The 20,323-nt window shown below is 41.1% G+C and overlaps 1 protein-coding gene and 1 long non-coding RNA gene across 4 annotated transcripts in view; one reads left to right on the top strand and one right to left on the bottom strand.

Moving 5' to 3' along the window:
- CPVL (carboxypeptidase vitellogenic like) overlaps positions 1–20,323 on the top strand; it is a 202,148-nt gene that overhangs the window by 176,291 nt on the left and 5,534 nt on the right. The gene's annotated exons all lie outside the window — the stretch shown is intronic.
- Positions 6,399–20,323, bottom strand: part of LOC141580155 (uncharacterized) — a 28,157-nt gene continuing 14,232 nt past the window's right edge. Inside the window, exons 2-5 of one of the 2 annotated variants that reach the window (XR_012512246.1) lie at positions 13,832–14,009; positions 13,187–13,283; positions 12,321–12,893; positions 6,399–7,829 (exon numbers count right to left, since the gene is read on the bottom strand). This is a non-coding gene — a long non-coding RNA (uncharacterized LOC141580155). Of the gene's footprint in view, positions 7,830–9,856; positions 12,894–13,186; positions 13,284–13,831; positions 14,010–20,323 lie in introns of those variants that run through there. The other variant, XR_012512245.1, reaches the window with a different exon arrangement.

The raw sequence follows: 20,323 nt of genomic DNA, 5'->3' as shown, positions 1-20,323 counted from the left end.
GTTCTGGGGACCCACCTGCACTGCTGGCTCCAGCCACCATCGTGATGCTGTAACCCTTTGGGTAGATGTAGGGGAATGTCTACAGGGGTTCATGGATGTAGATATGTAGGGGGTATTGGGCCCCAAGGTGTGATGTAGTCTGTGGGGGGCTGAGCTCTCAGATGGCAGCATGCTGTAGCTGCTTGGATCTCAGAGGATATGTGGGACCCAATGTGAACTTCCTCTCCCGAATAATGTCATTACATGGACTCCAGACATCTCTTTATACTAGTATCAGAGCTTGTGAGGGCTGAGGGGCTCTCCTGTGGCTACAATTGTAGGAGTCTGTGGTGGGAATACGGGCTGCCAACTGTTGGGGATCTCTCACTTACCTTTTCCCCACACTGGGAGGAGTTTTCCCTGGCTCTGAATTGATCTTGGCTGGGTCAGCTGCTTCATTTCCCTTTCCTTCTATGCCTCAGAAGTTCCCACTTTGCTGCTGAGTTCCACTGTTTTCGCTAGAGGTTATATTTGACATTATCTGCTTGCCATTCTGGACCTTCTTTTTGGAGGAGGTGAGAGCCAGGTGCCCCAGGCAGCCATCTTGAAGCACCTCCAGAGGAAGGTTTGCAATTGGAGATTCAATTTCTAAAATAGGTATGGGATTAATTACCTTTTCTGTTTCTTCATGTGTCAGTTTTCATAGGTTGTAATTTTTTTTCAGGAATTAATCTATTTAATCCAAAATTTCAGATTCATTGACATAATGTTGCTTTTATAACATCATCTTTTTTTGTTTGTTTGTTTTTTGAGACAGAGTCCTACTCTGTCTGCCCAGGCTGGAGTACAGTGGCATGATCTTGGCTCACTGCAACCTCCACCTTCTAAGTTCAAGTGATTCTCATGTCTCAGCCTCCCAAGTAGCTGGGACTACAGGAGCGCGCCAATACGCCTGGCTATTTTTTTGTAGTTTTTAGTCGAGACAGGGTTACGCCTTGTTGGCCAGGCTGTTCTTGAACTCCTAACTTCAAGTAATCTGCCTGTAGTCCCAGCACTCTGGGACTACAGGCATGAGCCACTGCGCCCGGCCTGTCACATCATCTTAATATCACTTGATGTTTCTTAACATCTCTGGTGTTTTTAGTAATTAGTGTCTCTCTTGCCTAAGGTTTAACAGTTTTATTCTTCTCAAAGAACCAGTTTTTATCTTTGTTGATTTTCTCTATTATATTTTTGCTTTCTGTTTTATTAATTTGTTGCTTTATTATCTTTCTGCTGTTCTTTTTATTATGTGTGATTTACTATTCTTTTTTTAAAAACAACATGAATTTTTAGCTTTATTTCTAATATATGCATCCAATGGGAGAAATAAATTCCTGTTGTTTAAGCTATCCAGTTTGGTATCCTCATAGGACTGTTGAGAGGGTTTGGATATGTTAATAAGCTTAGAGCAATTTCTGGCTCATAGTAAATTTTGCTATTTTTGTTTTTATTATTACCCTGGATTGCTTACAAGAGTACATATAACAAAGAGAAAATTACAAATAGTAATAGTCAAAAATCTAGGAAAATAGGTTTATTGAAAATCAACCTATAAGAGAAAGTTGGAATATTAATATTCAGCCATTAAGGACATATTTGAATGTTGAGCTACTAGGGAGTGATGGACATGTCACCTCCTACCATCTGCTACACTACTTTGTGATGAAAATCTCACCAGGCATACACAGGATCTCCTCAAGACTCTTTGATGGCTGCCTCCACCACCTGTTATTTTATATCCCCTGGACCAGCCATGTGAAATGCTCCCATGCCTGGCATTCCACATGTGTCCTGCTTGGCTCTTTGCATAAAATGTCCAGCTTGGGAGGCCAGATTGCTGCTTCAGGGCGACATGTCCCACAGAGGTGGGAAAAGGAATTGGCCACCAGTCAGAAACTGGTGGCAAATATCACACTAAACTCGCTGACTCTTCTTGTGAATGTGAAACACATTTAGAGATGAAATGGTACTTCTCTGGCTGCCAAAAAACAAGTAACAAAAGAAGCAAGGCCCACATATGTTTGTGATAGGGAGTGTTTCGCCACGCAGCAAGGGATCTGCATTTCGTGTAGGTGATTTTAAACTGTTGGCAGAGATCCTTCCCGCTTAGTGCCTCAGCTTTGGTTTGGGCTGGTTTGTGGAGATAGGGTTAGGAGGAGGGAAAAGCGCTCCTGTGTGAACAAAGGCATTCTCTGTGAGGCTTGGCTCTAAGAATACTGTCCAAATGTCAAGTGTCTGATAATGAAGAAAATGGACCTGAGCCATGGATTTGCTTTTCAGCATTAGACACACAAAACAGGAGCATAAGTAAGTGTCTGCCAAAAAGGCAACCTCACTCGCAGCCAAACACTATAGCTCTTAATTTAAAAAACTGAAACCAAAGCAGACGTGTCTCTGGATGGTTACCTAAAATGCCCACTTAAAGGAATGACAGCTCTCCTAGGGGAGTAGCAGGATAGCGAGAGAGAGGGTAATTTTCCCCATGTATTCACATCAACCCACGCCCAGAGAAATCAAATGCAGCCCCTGCCAGCCTTCCAAGATCCGGTGAAGAATGAGTGCTTCTGGATCCTCCTTGTTGGTTCTGACCTAGAAGGTAACAAGTCTTTAGTATTGGTGCAATTTTAAGGATCAGACACTGCCTTGTGATGTAATCTGAAAAGACTTTCTGAGCTTCTGTAAAATTTGGAAGTTGTCTGTAAATGCACGATTTGGACTACCTTATTTCTAAGATATCATCTAACAAAAATCTAAAATATCTACATCTTATGAATGCCCAGAGGGGCTCAGTTAGCAACCAATGAAGAATAGTGTTGTGAGTTTCAGGAAATGCTCTCACACTTACATAGGTGTGTGTGTGTGTATAATTGTGTGTGTATATATGTGTGTGTGTGCACATATATATAATATGTGTGTACATATATATGTACGTGTGTGTATATATATGTACACACACACACACACACACACAGACCTATCTCCTTCCACCGATATGGAGAGAAATATACACAAAATGTAAGTCTCAGGCTACATGATAACCAAAGTCATGGGTAGCCTCCGCACTGGCATTGACCATGAACCCTTACTAGTGTTATCTCTGGGTCCCAGAAGTTGAGTCCTCTTTCTCCTTTTCTGTTGACAACCCATGGCCTTCACTCTCAAGGCCACCCTTTTGGGATCTTTCTCCAAATATTAAAGTTGCTGTTCATTATCTGAGTTGATGATGTCACTGCATTAGAAATGTAGGACATTTTGTTCTTACATGCCAGCCCTAAGGAAGTTTTGACTCCATATTTAGAAATTTAAAATTTTGGGGGGTCGCAGTGGCCCACGCCTGTAATCTCAGCACTTTGGGAGGCTGAGGCAGGTGAATGACTTGAGGCCAGGAGTTCAAGACCAACATGGTCACATGGTGAAACCTTATCTCTACTAAAAATACAAAAATTAGCCAGGCACACTGGCACACTCCTGTGATCCCAACTACTCAGGAGTCAGAGGCATGAGAATCGCTTGAACCCTGGATGTGGAGGTTGCAGTGAGCTGAGATCGTGCCACAGCACTCCAGATTGAGTGACAGAGGAAGACTCTGTCTCAAAAAAAAAAAAAAATTAAAAATTGTAATCAGAATAATAGCCACACTGACAAATTTTTAAAATAATTTTTTTAGAATAAATGTCATTAAGCTGAATGTCCTAAAGAAAACAATTCTATTTTTTCCATCGTTATTTTATTGAAAATATCTTTATTGACACAAATTATTTTTCGTACAAACATTGAAAAAATGTTGAGTCATTGAGCAGTTTTCATTTGTACCAAATCTTACAGGGTGTAGCTTCTGTAATCATGAGTTTTGCGTGATCTCCAACAACCTGATTTTCCTGACTGCAATTTGAGTCATTATTATTTTTATTTTATGTTTTCACTATCAATATCAATTCCTTTTTCTTCAAAAACTACAAGATGCATTGTCTCAGCTAGGTTGTATTTAATAGCTGGAATACATTTTAGGTCTCATTTTCCAGGGAAGGGAAACTGAAACCCAGAGGTTAAGTGACTTCCCTAAAGTATTCTACTCATTTCATGTCTGAGCTGAGGTTAGAATCTTGGCTTCCAGCCCAGAGTTTTTCTACTTCACAAGCATATCCACTACTGGAATAATGGAATCACAGCGGTATGCTGGTACAGTTAAAATTGGAGCCCATATGCATCCCTGCTATAATGAAAGCAGGGCTGAGAAATAATGTATTTCACATCTAGCGTTAGCTCTGAAACCACCCAAGGTGACCACCTCCTATAGAAAGAGAGAAGATTGGGGTTTTTGTTTTGTTTTGTTTTTTTGAGATGGAGTCTTGCTCTGCGGCCCAGGCTGGAATGCAGTGGCGTGATCTCAGCTCACTGCAACCTCCATCTCCTGGGCTCAAGCGATTCTCCTGTCTCAGCCTTCTGAGTAGCTGGGATTACAGGCACACACCATCATGCCTGGCTGATTTTTGCATTTTTAGTAGACATGGCGTTTCACCATGTTGGCCAGGCTGTCTTGAGCTTCTGACCTCAGGTGATCCACCCACCTCGGCCTCCCAAATTGCTGGGATTACAAGCGTGAGCCACTGTGCCCAGCCAACTGGGTTTTTAAAAAAAGGAACTAAGGCTTGGTGGCGAGGCCAGGTTCATATAATGTTAAGAAAAGTTGATAGCTTTATCTGAGAACTTGTGATATTAATAAAAGTATGCATGCTAAAATTGGCCAAAATGAGCAGCGAGAACATGGTGGGCAGTGTCATGGGTAAGAGAATACAGGGCAGGGCATGGGGCAGCGTGCGTAGTCTGGCTCATGGCCTGCAGCTGGGAGAGTGAAAGCTAGGGGAGAGCGCAGAAGGGGAACATGGTGCCTGGAGAGTAGGCAAGGAGTGTGTGTTCCATTGTTTAAGCAGTGGGGAGCTATCAGAGGTTTCAAAGCACATTTTTTAAAGGTGTTCTTTGGGAAGTTTATAATGGTAACTTTATAAACAGGGTGAGGAGACTCTAGAAATAGGAAGTCATGTAAGGAGCTTTATTGGAAGAAGATTCTCCATCTGTTTCATATGTCCACCTTCTTGATACCAGTTTGGAAGTCTTGAAATAGAGGTCTGGGGGAATAGGCTTTGGAATGTTCCAGCTGTGAGGACTGATTCCCCGTTTGAGAGATGGTGTTTACTGTGTGTCCACAGTGCCAACTTAAAGGCTGAGTATCCACAGGGAGATCGCCACATGCTGGTGTCCCTGGCACTTCCTCAGTGGCTGTAGTAATCATCCTCAGCCCCCTAAAGCACAAGCCCTGCACCAAGGCTTGCACCTTGACCTTGACCTGGGTGTGGTATATGGAGCCCTCCTCAGCCACACTCTGCTCAGGGGCGTCTCCCAAAATGTTTTGGTTTCCAACAGGAATCAGATGTTCCGCTGGACGTTCCATCTAGGGAAACCAAAGGGAAGGAGCACGCCACCCCAAAGCTTGACTGTTCTGGAAAACCCTCACCAATTAGAGGGGGTTCATGACATGAGGGGAAGGTAGAGTTAGACAAACCTTGTTTAAACTTTGATTTTGCCACTTGCTAGCTAAGGGCTGGTTACTGGTCCTGGAAACTTTTGTGTTTTGTTTTGTTTTGTTTTGTTTTGTTTTGAGATGGAGTCTCGCTGTATCACCCAGGCTGGAGTGCAGTGGTGTGATCTCGGCTCACTGTAACCTCAGCCTCCCAGGTTCAAGTGATTCTTCTGCCTCAGCCTCCCGAGTAGCTGGAATTAGAGGTGCCTGCCTCCACACTTGGCTATTTTTGTGTTTTTAGTAGAAATAGGGTTTCACCATTTTGGCCAGGCTAGTCTCAAACTCCTGACCTCAGGCAATCCACCCGCCTTTGACTCCCAAAGTTCTGGTATTATAGTTGTGAGCCACTGAGCCCAGCCAGCCCTAGAAACCCTTGAGTGCGAACAGTTACTTCACAGGAGTGATGGGAAGGTCAAAAGAGATGGTAACCGATGATTCGGTGTCTGTGAGCCCTCAGGCCATGGTCTACCACACACTTTTTTAATCCACGATTTTATGGAATCCAAGTAGCTATCCTAAAAACTGTCATGGTATTTACTAACTCCTGAGGAAACAGAAGCTTCGCCTAAGAAACTTGCTTAAGGCTTCTAACAGTGATAGTATCTGAGATTTTAACATCCAAATTTCAATCTTTCTACCACCCCACGGTGTTTGTAAGTACCTATGAGGGGAGTGGAGTGGGGAGGGATGAACTGCAGCTGGATCTAGGCTCCATGCCCCCTGTATTAGTCTGTTCTCGCACTGCTATACGGAAACACCCGAGACGGGGTGATTTCTAAGAAAATTAATGAGAATAAAATTACTAAAATCAGGTTTAATTGGCTCAAGGTTCTGCAGGCTGTACAGGAAGTATGGCTGCATCTCCTTCTGAAGAGGCCTCAGGGAGTTTTACTTACAGCAGAGGGCAAAGCTGGCACAAATGAGAGCTGCCACACATGTTTAAACAACCAGATCTCGTGAGAACTCACTATTGCCAGGACAGCACCAAGGGAATGTTGCTAAACCATTCATGAGAAATCTGCCCCACGATCCAGTCACCTCCCACCAAACCCCACCTCCAACATTGGGGGTTACCGTTAGACATGAGATTTGGGTGGGGACACAGATCCAAACCATATCACTGCCCTTGGGGCATGTGGCGGTGGTGGCAAGGGCGTGGTGTAGCGGTGGTGGACAGCGTGTTTGGCAGCACATCCTAACGACCATAGAATACTTTGTTCCCTAAAAAAAAAAAAAGAGGACTTCTTATAAGGAGATGGATGAGGTATGGTTTGTCTGCAGAAAGCAGTAACAACCACAGCTTCCTAATTGTGCTTTTCTAAAACTCAAGTTAACTTGAGTTTGTTTCTTGAGTACACGCCACTGGAATATGGAGGAAAGAATGACCATAGTCCTTCGAGTGGAGTGGACAATCAGGCTAGGATTTGAACATTTTCACGGGCAGTCCAGGGAGGAAATGATAGAGAGCTATCTACCTGCCTTTCTTGGAATTACTGCTGACAATTCATTTTTTGTGTGTTTTATTAAGAATTTTAAACAGCTTAGGAAGCATTGTGAACTGTTTCTGAAGAAACAGTTCCAGAAAGGTCTTCAGCAAGTCCTTGATAACATTGACATGATCACAGGAAGCAACAAGCCACAAATGTCACTTTTGCATTTGACTAGATGAGACGGAATGAAGTTTTCAAAAACATATGGAATGGAGGAAAATAGCTGTTACAGGCTTAAGGCAATGATAACCAAATACAGTTAATTCCCTGGAAAAATGTTTTGGCCTTGACTATGTGTGGTGGCTCACATCTGTAATCTCCACACTTTGGGGGGCTGAGGTGGGAGGATCGCTTGAGCCCAGGAGCTCAAGACCAGCCTGGGTTGGCAACATAGTGAGACCCTGTTCCTACAAAAAAAAAAAAAAAAAAAAAAAATTAGCCAGGTGTGGTGGTACATGCCTGTAGCTTGGGAAGCTGAGATGGGCAGCTCACTTGAGCCCAGGAGGTCAAGGCTGCAGTGAGCTATACTCACACCACTATACTCCAGCCTGGGCATCAGAGTAAGACCCTGTCTCCAAAAAAGAAAAAAGTTTTGGCTTTGTTACAGAAATCAGCAAACAGAATCATCATCTCCCGATTAGCAGTCACCTTCTGCAGTGATGGATGTCCTCTTTCATGGGTTCTTTGACTCTATCTTCCAGACATGGGCAGAGTTCCTCTGTCCATTTATGGGAATCAGACTGTGGGCAGAAAACCAGAACACAGTAATCAAAACATACCCTACCTCCCGGCCAGAGAGCTGCTTGGAAGTCACAGGTTAGGACCTCCAAAAGCAGGCATTGAGGCAAAGTTTTGGGTGCAAATAGTTTGTTAGAGACCAACACCTGTGGAAGGAAGAGTACAGGAGCAGGATGGGACCAAGGGAGCAATAAAACTGTGACACAGGCCAGACAAACCGGAAAGGGAACTCTTTGGAACGTATTTTCTATCAGAGTGTCCCACACTGGGCCAAAATAGTGAGGCCTTTTATGCTCGGCTCTTTGACTCACCAAATTCGGGCTGCCCCAGGAAGGTCATCATTTTGGGAAAGGCAGCTCTTTGCAGCCAAGGCAGACCCTGAAGGAGCTGACAGCTGGGGGCGGCCTGCTGAATACACTCCCTGCCTCTGAGCAACAAGTACCTTCTTGAAGAGGGGTCCAGTGGGGTGCATCTGTATGCACCACAAAGGCCACCCAGATAATGCACTTGCTAGCTCTCAGGGATTTGGGGGCAGGAAGTGGGGAGCAGCAGGAGCTGATGGTTTGCCTAATATGAGAACTTGGTCTGTCTTTGTTTACATGCTATACAATTTTGCCTAAGTTCTCAGTATAATTATGTCTTAATATCTGCCTTAGAAAGATGGATCAGGCCTTGGTTTTTACTCATATCAAGATTCCAAGATAGGCAAGATGGCTTTTTCGGGAAAAGGATTAAAGAATCATCAGAAAATGTTTCCCTTTTCCAGTTATTTGTCATGGCATAATAAATTATGCCAAAACTCAGTGGCTTAAAACAATTTGTTATTTCTCACAAATATATGGATTGAGAGGGCTCAGCTGGGTGTGTCTGATTCAGATGGGGTAAGCTGAGGTCACATGTGCAGCTGCATTCAGCTGGGAGTTTGGCTAAACGGGGACATCCAAGATGATCTCCACTCCTCTATTTCTCTCTCCATATGGCCTCTCATTACGTAGTGCCCTGGCCTGGACTTTATCGCAACACAGCAGGCTGGTCTTCCAAATGGAGAAGCAAAAGATGCCAGTCCTTTTAAGGCCTGTACTCAAAAGTCCCAGAATATTCTCTCCATTTCATTCTCTCTTGGTCAGTGCAAATCACAGAGCAAAGCCAGATTCGTCTTGGTGAGAAGAATGGCAAAGAATTTGGAGCCATTTTTTCATCTACTACTTTGCCCTAAACCACTGTTTCTCAACCCTTGCAGATACAGATTTCCACACCCACTCTCCAGATTGCCTGATTTTATTTGTCTAGGTTAGAACCTGGGCTTTGGTGTTGAAGATTCATAGAGGTTTCTAATATGCAGCCAGTTTGGGAACCCTAGGCTATGACGTGTTTCATCCCTCTATTGTTAGTGACATGGCTTCCATCTTGCAGGAACCCCCACATGGCTTATGTGTGGAGAAACTTTCATTATGAGTCCTGAAGTGTGTTCTAAATCCTTTTTTTTCTTTTTTACTTACAAGCCAACTAGAAATTTGAGAACAACAGTTTTACTCTTTACAAACCAGCCATTGACCTGAAGCATCACGTTTAGAAGTGTGTCTTCCCGTCAATAGTATCAACTGGTATGACACCAGTTCTCTGAAATCCTCAGCCAAAACCTGAATCTAAATTGTAGACTTCAATCTCTGCCGTGCACTGTAGGCTTGCAAGAGGTCTTTGTTCTCTCCAATTACTGATAGGTCACTGGGAATTTAGACTTTTAAGAAAACTCTTTTATTTATTTAAAAGCATGGGTTTCCTTTTTCCAGCAGTTTTGTGCTCTGTTGAAACTGTGTGGTCCTGGTGTGCAGTGCTCTCAGATGATCATATGCCTGTGTTGTCTTCCAACAAGAAAAAAACTATCAAGCAGTGTCTGCTTTAAACATCATCCAGAGTGATGGTTTGCATCAAAAATGCCCACCAGCCACAGCAAATTTTTTTGTGGATATTAGTTATTGGTAAAATGTTATAATAGATTCATACATTTCCATGTCAAAGCAACAAAAAGTGCAGTGTTTTTGACTGTGAAGTTTTATTATAAGTAAGCTCAGTATTTCCAGTAATTAGTCATTAGGTTATTTAATAAGGACTCTTAACCTGGAGTAAGGGTCTGTGGTTAGGATTCAAGGAGTCGTCAGTGAACTTGGAAAAAAATTCCATCTTTATTTTCACTAACCTCTAACTGAGATAGCATTTCCTTTCATTATGAATTGTGAAATTTCACATTTCCTTCCTTTATAAATGTAGGCAACAAATCACAGGGGCACAGCAGTGCCTTTGACTTTTGTCTACAGTAGAAAGCGGAGATATTCTCAAACCAAATGTCACAAACATTGTTATACATGTGTTTGAAAACCTTTTATGCTTATCACTAAAATTAGAATTACAGTAGTTTTCAGATCCTCTGGTTTCTCCTACCAAATGTGCTAATACAGAAGTATATATGTTGCTACCTCACAATTTTTTTACTGTTTTGATTATTTCAATGTAATGCTTCATTTGCAATCCATAATGTGTATGCATATCATATACGTATATGTGTGTCTGCATGTGCATTGTGCATTAGTTATTTAAGGCAGGGTCTTGCCCTGTCACCCAGGCTGAAGTGCAGTGGCACCATTATGGCTCACTGCAGCCTTTAACTCCCAGGCTCAACAAATCCTCTCACCTCAGCATCCCAGGTATGTGAGACCATAGGTGCATGACACCATGCCTGGCTAATTTTTATATTCTCTTGTAGAGATGTTGTTCAGGCTGGTCTCGAACTCCTGGGCTCAAGTGATCCTCCTGCCTTGGCCTCCCAAAGTACTAGGATTATAGGCATGAGCCGCCATGCCCAGCCAGCATGTATTGTCAAACATTATTGCTAGAAGGTGTCCATAGGCTGCACCAGACACCCATAGGAGACTGTAGCACCAAAAAAGATTAAGAACCCATGCATTAGACTATTAGAATTGTTGAAAATAATTTACAGACTCTCCCCAGCCCAATTCCCTTATCACCTTTGCTTATACCAGACAGACTTTATGAGCTAAGCTATCAGGTAGGCTTGTATTTTGTTTCTAGTTGATTACATTGGCAATTCTAACTACTTCTGTGACCATATTCAAGTGGCATTATAGTATAGGGATTAAGAGAATGGATACTATGTTAGACTGGGATTAGATCCCTGCTCTACCATGTACCAGCTGTATGACCTTGGGCAAGTTACTTAACCTCTCCAAGAACTCCCTCACCTGTGAAATGGGGATAATATTATCACCTACCACTTTCCCAGGAGGATTCATTATTAGGATGAATTGAGATAATGCTTATAAATTACTTGACCCTCTCTCTACCAGACACCTAATAAGCATAAAATAAATGTTGGTTTCTATTACCATTAGGAATCTCTCTTAGCATTAATCTACTTCACAGGGCAAGCAGATCTCACTCTGTTCACAGAGTCCTTAAGACACATTTTGTATTAAAAGTTCAGATGATGAAATCAGTTCAATATTCTCTATCAGATAGGCCTGAAACTACCACAGTTGTATCCAGTTTTAACTTGACTGCAACAAAGAGATTGTCTTGTCAAAAGGTGGTAGTGGCAGAGAGGGATGAGGCAGTATTTGTCATTTTGCTATATGACAGCCTAATAGGAAATAAGAGTGGCTGAGTGTAATGAGTTGTTTCTAAAGCATTGAGTCCCTTCTAGTTTAACAATATCTGAAACATCCCTGTCTACAATAAACAGGGTGCATTCAGCCTTTTCTTTTTCTCCTGTTTGTACTGAGCTTCCAACATATGGAAGACAGGAAATATAGGAGCTTACATTTAGGGAGTAAAAAACTATCAAAACAAAAAACCCAAATATTTGGCAACTTATTGCACTTCTGCTGTCCAGCATGAATATGTGGGTATTTATTTTTGTTCTTAATATTTATTTTTTTATACAGGAACCAGAGTCCCAAGGTTGAGATTCTGGCACTAGCTCTGTCATTTTAGAGCTGCTGGCCAGAGGGGGACTTCCCACTTTTGACTTTGTTTCAGTTCAATTGCTTCTCCATGCCTTCCCCACACGCTGTTTTTTAGACACGGGGCCAATCTCATCATCTCGTTGTAGGGGAGAAGAAAAAAGTGCAGCAGAGACTATGTTAAGTTTCCTAAAGATTCATTTTTGCAAGGATGGCAGTATCAGTAGGTGGTTTTGCTTTTGCTTTTTTAAAATTTAAAATTGAATACATACCAAAGAATATTTACAATGCTGTGTAAGATGAACAGTGATAAATGAACACTTTTGTACTCACCAGCCAGTTTAAAAAATACAACATTGCCATTCCCAATTACCCCTGCAGGTAAAGTACTGTCCTGAATTTTGCTTTTATCATCCTCTTTCTTTTCTAGTTGTTAATAGTTATACTGCAGATATACATAGCCATATATAATACTCTACTTTCCCAGTTTAATTTTATAGAAAAGGAATTACATACTTTTGCTATTCAGCACTACATGTGAGATTCACCCGTGTTGATATGCTCGATTGTGTCTTATTCTTTTTAATTGCTGCATAATATTCCATCATAGAAGTCTTATTCATCCATCCCAGCGTTGATGAACATTTGGGTTGTTTTCAGTATTTTGCTTCTACACATAGTGCTGCTATAGATGTTTTTGAACATATCTCTTTGTGCCTGTGTCAAACCTCACTACAGAATGTCAAACTGTTTTCCAAATCAATTGTATTCTTGCCAGTAATGTATGAATTCTGATTATTCCATGATCTCAACAAGCACTTGGACTTGCCTCTAGTTTTTTCACCTGAGCTTGTTAAAGGAGGGCTTACTTTCCTTTCTTACGTCTAAAAGGGTTTGTATTCTCTTTCCATGGCTGTCTCTTGTCTTGTTGTTTTGTTTCCTTTTTTAATGCCATCCAGTTAGAGGACTCTGGCATCCACACACAGAGTGAAGGCGGAGTGGACATTTCACATCCAAGTCCTGGTGGTTACGTAGGTTTGTTTTTCTTCCTGGGTGTCCTGTGCTGAAGTTGGCTAGCAGACTCTCCAACTAAAAAAAATTCAGAAATTTACTCCCTCAGCATCTTTTCAATTCAACTCTGCCAACAGTGGCTCAGTGAGAAGCAGCAAGTAAATAAAATCAACAGATCTCAGCTTATGCCTTGGGTTCTCCAGCAATCCCCAGACCATAGGGAGAAAATGAATCTTTTTCTGACAACATTCCTCTCACTCCCGTCACTTTTCCATTGAAACAACAAGGCAGAGAAGTTACTTTATCCAGTTACTTTGCTGTGAGTCTTACTAGAAAATTAAGAATAATAGTAATTGGCAAATATTACTCACCCAATTCTTTAGCTAGCATTTCTCACATCTGCTTTATGATATCCTTGCTGGCCTGATTTTATTCATTTCCTGGTGCCCGGCATAGAAACCACAAGAACTAGCAAAAAAGAAAAACACTGCATTTATATAAACCAATACAACTAGGGAGTATTTTGTGGACATTAAAAGAAACATGAGGGCTATCCCACATTATAAATTTCAAAATGAAAGTTTTTGCCTTGTGGTATTTTTTAAAGTTTTAAGATGTTATTCAAGAACACTCTGAAAAACTGTTTTAAGTTGTTGAAACTTGTTTCCCTTTTCCCGTAGCCCACTTGGCTGGCCTCAGCTGGTCTCCTTCCTCACCAAGCTACCCTCCTCTCTGTGCTTTTTCCAAAATGCAAGGTTAATGGTGTTTCTCCCTTGTTTAAAATCTCTCACTAACTCTGATACCTGCAGGATAAAGTCCAAACTCTGCCTGGATTAATGAAGAGATTTGATCCGGCCTCTGTTTCCTTTCCCATCCTTAACTCTTACCCTCTCCCTCCTTTGCATTTAAAACGGTGAAAAACAAAATCCCATCTCCTCCTCCAACCATGCACCCAGAAATTCACACGAGATTTCCTCCTCTTGCCTTATGAGGCCCTTTCTACTCCTCTGACATACCTGGAAAAGTCCCATTTCCATCCAGTCTTGGTCATCTCGGCATGCTTGATCCTTCCCCAGAATACCTCCTCCTCAGCAGCTCTCTCCATCTCCTGTATATCTTCTGTTGTACGTCCTACAGTGGGGTTTCACACTTCAGCTCCTTAATTGCTTTCCTCCACTATTCGAAACTGAGTTCCTTAAGGACAGGAATAATTTGTTTTAAAATATTTATTTTTGCAGCATACCCCTTAGCACAGTTTGTGGCACTGAGTAAATCTTCAGTGAATTAAAATCGAATTGGCCTCTACCTCATTCCCATGCCCCTCTCCTTTGCCTCTGAGTAACACATGCGTGCGTGTCTATGTGTGTGTGTGTGTGTGTGTGTGTGTGTGTGTGTGTGTGTGTGTGTGTGTGTTTTAATACGACATCTCTCAAGGAGGGCTATGATTGTTCACCACTTGTACGTACCAAAGTGTCTTGTAGGAAATAGACATGCCGAGATAATGAACAGTTCAAAACAATTCCCTTCTAACTAAGGGCTGCATTGTTTATGTCAGCCAAAGACTATTTCCTTTCTGTGGCGAATGGGAGAAAAATGAGAAATATTCTGGGACACAAATTTATAAAAGGAGTTGTAGAAATTTCATTACCTCAATGCTGACTAGAGCATCCTCTCCTGTAAAAAGAATTGAATTCCTGGTTTTGGGTTTTTTCCCTTCTCTTAAAAAACCACACAGCTTGCTTCCTGAAGACAAAGGAAATAATAATAGCAACTCCCAATTTTACTCTGATTATTTGCCAAGAGTCTTCTTAGTTCATGTGGTTCTATTTCATTACAGAGGACTGATTAGCATAAGAAGAATGCTTCTAAATTAAACTACCCAAATATGCACTTACTTACTACTCTGGGAGCTAATTTATTGTATTGTTTATAATATAAATTGGCTGGCAGATCTATTTATTGAGGTATAACAGCTAGGCAACAATGCATAACTTTCTCGGCTCTGAGTGGTTTTTAATAATCTATTGAAATTTTACAGAGAATCATTTCATTAAATGGAAAGTGGATAAATACCAGAAGTCTATATTTTAGAGTATTATCCATGCATGGAGAATGGGTTCTAAAAATTAATGGTATTTGAAGAACAAAGAGGGAATTGGGGTTTCTTTTTAAACAGCAACTTTTTGTTGTTTTAATTTGAAGTGTAACCAAAGGCTTTCAGAATCACTTGTGGGATGTTAAAACACAAATAAACAAGTAAGGCGAACGCTGGAGTAGAATAGAGAAATAGAGGGATGGAACAAAATTGTGTTAAGATAGTGCTACATTGTCAATTAGACTAAAGCAGTATTTTTGCCTTGTACAGTTTTGGGGTTGGCAGTGAAAACCATGTACCTCGTTTTATTTTAACAAGTGGCATCGTGAAACTAAGATGCTATTTGGCATGCTCTGTGTTCTAAATTCCCAGAGCCTAGAAACATGTAGGGGTTCTGGGGCTCCCTTAGGCTGTGAGTCAAGAAAGTAGTTGAATCCAGATACACTGTCTGGTCTGGAGCTGCCTTAAACAGATCAGTTCTGGAGCATCTCATGGTGCTCTGATATCAATGGAAGAGTCTGTAGATGTTATAGCATGGTCTTGAAATTCTGTTATTGTCACTTGCACTAGAACTCAGTGAGGGCAGGCAGAAATGGAGACAAGTGACAGGCCTTTCTCACCTTTCTGCAAATTTTTGAAATTTAGCTTATCTGATTTTCAGAGCCAAAGTTTCAAAGAAGTTTTAGACATTGTAATTTACCATAGATGGAATTTCCTTAGGTTCACCTGGGGAACAAAGAATGCCAGAATGTTTCCTCTTTCCCAAGGACAGCCAAAGTGTCAGAGAACCGGGAGTCTCGGGGTAAACTGGGGAGAGAGGGCACTGATTTTTAGCGTTTGCCATTTCCCATAGTGTAAATACTTTTACACAGCCAATTTCAAGATACCAACTTCACATCACTAATCACGGAGTTGTGTAGGCATGTGCACAATTGGGTCTCCTGATCCAGTGAGAGGGAGCACCTGCATACTGATGCTAGAACAGTCTTACACTGCTGTTAGCAGGAAGTAAATCTTTAGCAGCTTAGCTGTCTCTCGTTTCCATGGTACCCAGAAGATGATGAGTCAGGATCTAAGTCCTTGCAACATTCCTGGCGAGAGTATTTACTGCTATAACCTCTGCCCCTTCCTTCCCCACTCTTATTCTCTTTTCCAGAAGAAAATTACAAACGTAGAGCATTAAAGCTAGATATCGAGTAAGTGTAAATAATGAACCAGATTGTGCTTTTTATCCTCTTGAGGATATCAGATACAAAAACTGGACAGGGAAGGAGAGAATGAGGAAGGGAAATCTTGACTACTTTTTAATTGCATCAAATCCTGTGTTGTAAAGTGGGTTCCTAAAAGGGGGAAAGACAGAACAGTTTTTTGTGATTCTGCTAAGACAAGTAAGGTCTTGCTTTCCTGGCATTTCTGTGTAGGAAGAAAGGGGTGTTTGGCATTGCATGTGGCGAAAGGGGAGAAGGGGTGGAGGAAAGAATGGACTGGATCATGGTATTGGCAGGGCTAAAACTTACTGTCAGCAGAGTTGAGTGCAGTGACAGAGGTTTGCGTTCACATTCAAGCTGCTTCATTAATTTAATTGGGACCTTTTCCAGGGAAAGGGAGGATTCATAAAAGGGAAATCAAAGAAGCCTGGAAAAGAAACATTTCCCCTTCCGAAGACTGTATTATAATCCTTTTCTTCTGAGAAAGTACAGTAATGAATGTTATATTTATTAGTGTTTTAACTTCTGCTCTTACTCCGCTTCTTAAAGAAAAAAAATGTTCTTTTGATCATAAAACCTCAGATAATAGCAGTATGGTGACCACTGTTTGATTGCTAATTTTCTTTCTAATACATTGGCACATGGTGCAAACTTAAGACATATTTGTAATGGGCCAGGCACAATGGCATGCACCTGTAATCCCGGAACTTCAGGAGGCAGAGGCAGGAGGATCCCTTGAGCCCAGGAGTTTGAGACCAGCCTGGGCAACATGGTGGAGCACCGTTTCTACTGAAAATACAAAAAATTAGCCAGGTGTGGTGACACATGCCTGTAGTCTCAGCTACTTGGGAGGCTGAGGCACAAATAATTGCTTGAACTTAGCAGGTAGAGGTTGCAAGGAGCCAAGATCACACTACTGCACTCCAGCCTGGGCCACAGAGTGAGGTCCTGTCAAAACAAACAAACAAACAAAAGACATATGTGTAGACTGGGTGCCATGCACCATTTTGTAAGCATTGTCTCTGAATCCTTATAAAAAGTTAAATACTCATAGAGTAAGCCACCATTCCAAATTGTCTGACACTTTTCTACTTTTAGCACCAACAGCCCTGTGTTCCCAGAAATGTCTTGGTCCTAGGCACAATGGGAAATGGGACAAGTGATCACCAAAATTCTTATCCCCATTTTACAAATGAGAAAATAGAGACAGTTAAGTCATTATGCCAGAGTCACAGTACTGGGCTCAAACCCAGAGCTGCTAAATCCTAAGTCCATGCTCTTAACTATCAGGCCAAATGGCTTCCTACTGTCCTGTACTCTGCTTTGAGATCGTCCTTAACTGTAATGACCAAGGAAAGAGAAAGCTTTGATCATTCATTCCAACCTTGCTGAAGTTAACGCAAAAATTCTTGGAGTTAATATAGAGAAAATTTCCCATGACTTTTTTTTGATAGACACATTCAAAGCACATCTAACTGATCTGGTGAAATAAAGTTAACTGTGTCACCCCCAAACCATCCCCCACTTCACACACCTGTGCATGGAGAGACTATCTCCCACAAAATTGGTCCCTGGTGCCAAAAAGGTTGGGGAACTGCTGCCTTACAACACTTTAACTCACTTTGCACCGTCTTAGTGCAAATATTGTCTTCTGAAAAGCTTCTACATAGTTCAAACTCCGGAAGACATTATTATTATTGATACTTTTTACTTTTGTTCGCATATGTAAATTCTCAGATGCCGTTCATTCTCGTCTGCGTTTCCATGTTTCCATTAGGGATAATTTTCCTTCTGTCTGAAGAATAGTCTTTAGTATTTGGTCTGCTGATAAAAACTTTTTCCAATTTTTTGTTTCCTTGAAAATATCTTTTTTTTTTTTTTTTCTGAGACGGAGTTTCGCTCTTATTACCCAGTCTGGAGTGCAATGGCACAATCTCAGCTCACCGCAACCTCCGCCTCCTGGGTTCAGGCAATTCTCCTGCCTCAGCCTCCCGAGTAGCTGGGATTACAGGCACTCGCCACCATGCTCAGCTAATTTTTTGTATTTTTAGTAAAGACGGGGTTTCACCATGTTGACCAGGATGGTCTCGATCTCTTGACCTCGTGATCCACCCGCCTCGGCCTCCCAAAGTGCTGGGATTACAGGCTTGAGCCACCACGCCTGGCCTCTCCTTGAAAATATCTTTATGAGGTCTTCATTTCTATAGAAATTTTAGGTTGGCAGATATTTCAGAACTTTTAAGATATTATTTCACTGTCTTCCAGCTTTCATTGTTTCTGTTGAGTAGTCAGCTTTCTTCCTTCTTTGAAGTAAATGAAAGTACTGTTTCCTTTTCTATGACAGCTTTTAAGGTTTTCTCTCTCTTTGATTTTAGGAAAATACTATTCTGTGCAAGCGTGTGTGTGTGTGTGTGTACACATACACATGCTATAGTATAATATACTATTACTAATATATTATGTGTACTATTATGTGGTTAGTGTTGCTTTGTGTTTATTCTATCTAGGATTCATAGACCTTCTCAAAACTGGCTTGGTAACTTTAGTCACTAGTTTCAAGATTTTTCAGTCAATATCTCTGAATGTTACTGTTTATTTATTTTGCCCCATTTCTTCCTTATCATTTTGTCCTAGAATTCCAGTTAAACATAAGTTAAATGTTTCAATGTCTCATATATTTTCTTCTCTCTCTCTCTCTCTCGTATTTTCCATACCTTTATTCTCCATGCTTAAGTCTGAAAATCCTCTACTGACCTCACCTTCAGTTCATACAGTCATTCTTCTACTGTGTCTAATCTATTGCTAAAACATCTGTTGAGTTCTTAATTTCAGTGAACAATGAATGAATAACTTTTTCATTCAAGAATTTCCATTTGAGTCTCTTTTATATATTCTAATTCTCTGGCAAATTATCTCTTCACCTAATGTCTTGCATATTTTATTCATAGTTACTTTAAAATGTGTACTTGATAACTCTAGTATCTGGATCACTTGTGGTCTCTTTCTGTTACCTTTTATCTCCTTTAATTTTAGTCATTTGCTCTTGTTCTTTGTCATGCCTACTAAATGTTATTAAATGTAGGAGAAAATGTACACACGAGTATGAAGAAAAATGTTATTTTTCTTCCAAAAGGATTTAATTTTTTCTAGAAGGCAGACAGAGTAAAAGCATATCATCTGGATTCAGTATGGGATTGAGATGATTGTTTCAATGCTTGATTTCAAGGTTTGTGAGGACTAACCATTGTTTTTTTATTACTTCCAAGGCATCGTCTTTCATGGATCTAATGGAAAGCCTGTGGTGTTTACCAGTGCTGTCCCTCCTTAACAGGCTTACAACTCCCATTTTTCTTTTGTTTCTTCTGGGGTTTTCTTTGTTTTTGTTTTTTGGTCTCTCAAGCACCGTAATACTACTGAGCTCTTCATTCTCTTATCTGTCACTTTTGAGTTGGCATCTTGGTCAGAGAAGCTTAAAAACTGGTGAATTTCCCGAAGGGAAAAGCGGCACAGAATGTTAGGCTCACTTCCTTGTGATTCTCTTTTCTCTATCATCACGGCCTCCCAAGGTTTGGTTGCCCTCTGATACCTTTAAACAGTGGTTTTCTTTTTAATTCAGCTTCTATTGTTGTTCTACGAAATGAGGTTGGGTTGATACAAGCTATGGTCACGGTCAGAAGTGGAAGTCCTAAATGACAAACAGTATTGTTGAACTGATGAAATGGAACATAGGAAGCCTTTTGGGGATGATGCCGTAAAGGAGCGCCGAAGGTCTAAACTGCTCTAGGAATGCTTACCATTGTGATGGCTACACCTAGGAGCTCCTTTTCTCCTTCTATTTCATAACCATTTGCTACACCAGAAGTGTACAGTGGGAGACCTCAAGAATCATTTCCCTGAGTGCTATTGGAGCAACTCCCAGCCTTGAGCTCTGCTCTGTTGTTTTCATTCTTTTGAAAGTGACTTATTACATTCTTTGTTAGGAGGTCTGCTGACAAGCTTTGGCTGGTTTTTTATTCTCGTTCCCAAGTACCTTTCCAATATATTTTTACTTAAATGCTATTTACCTTATTTCTATTTAGAGTTAGTGTCTGGAAGCCAACGGAAAGATAAGATTTAGTAAATGTGGAAAGGAGTAAAAGTAGTAAAAAGAACTTCCATGTAAATCAGAAACCACAACAAGCAAGATTCTCTTGAGGGTATGCATC

Source organism: Saimiri boliviensis, chromosome 10, assembly GCF_048565385.1.
Source record: "Saimiri boliviensis isolate mSaiBol1 chromosome 10, mSaiBol1.pri, whole genome shotgun sequence".
Taxonomy (NCBI): Eukaryota; Metazoa; Chordata; class Mammalia; order Primates; family Cebidae; genus Saimiri; species Saimiri boliviensis.
This window is presented reverse-complemented; position numbering and strand designations above follow the sequence as displayed.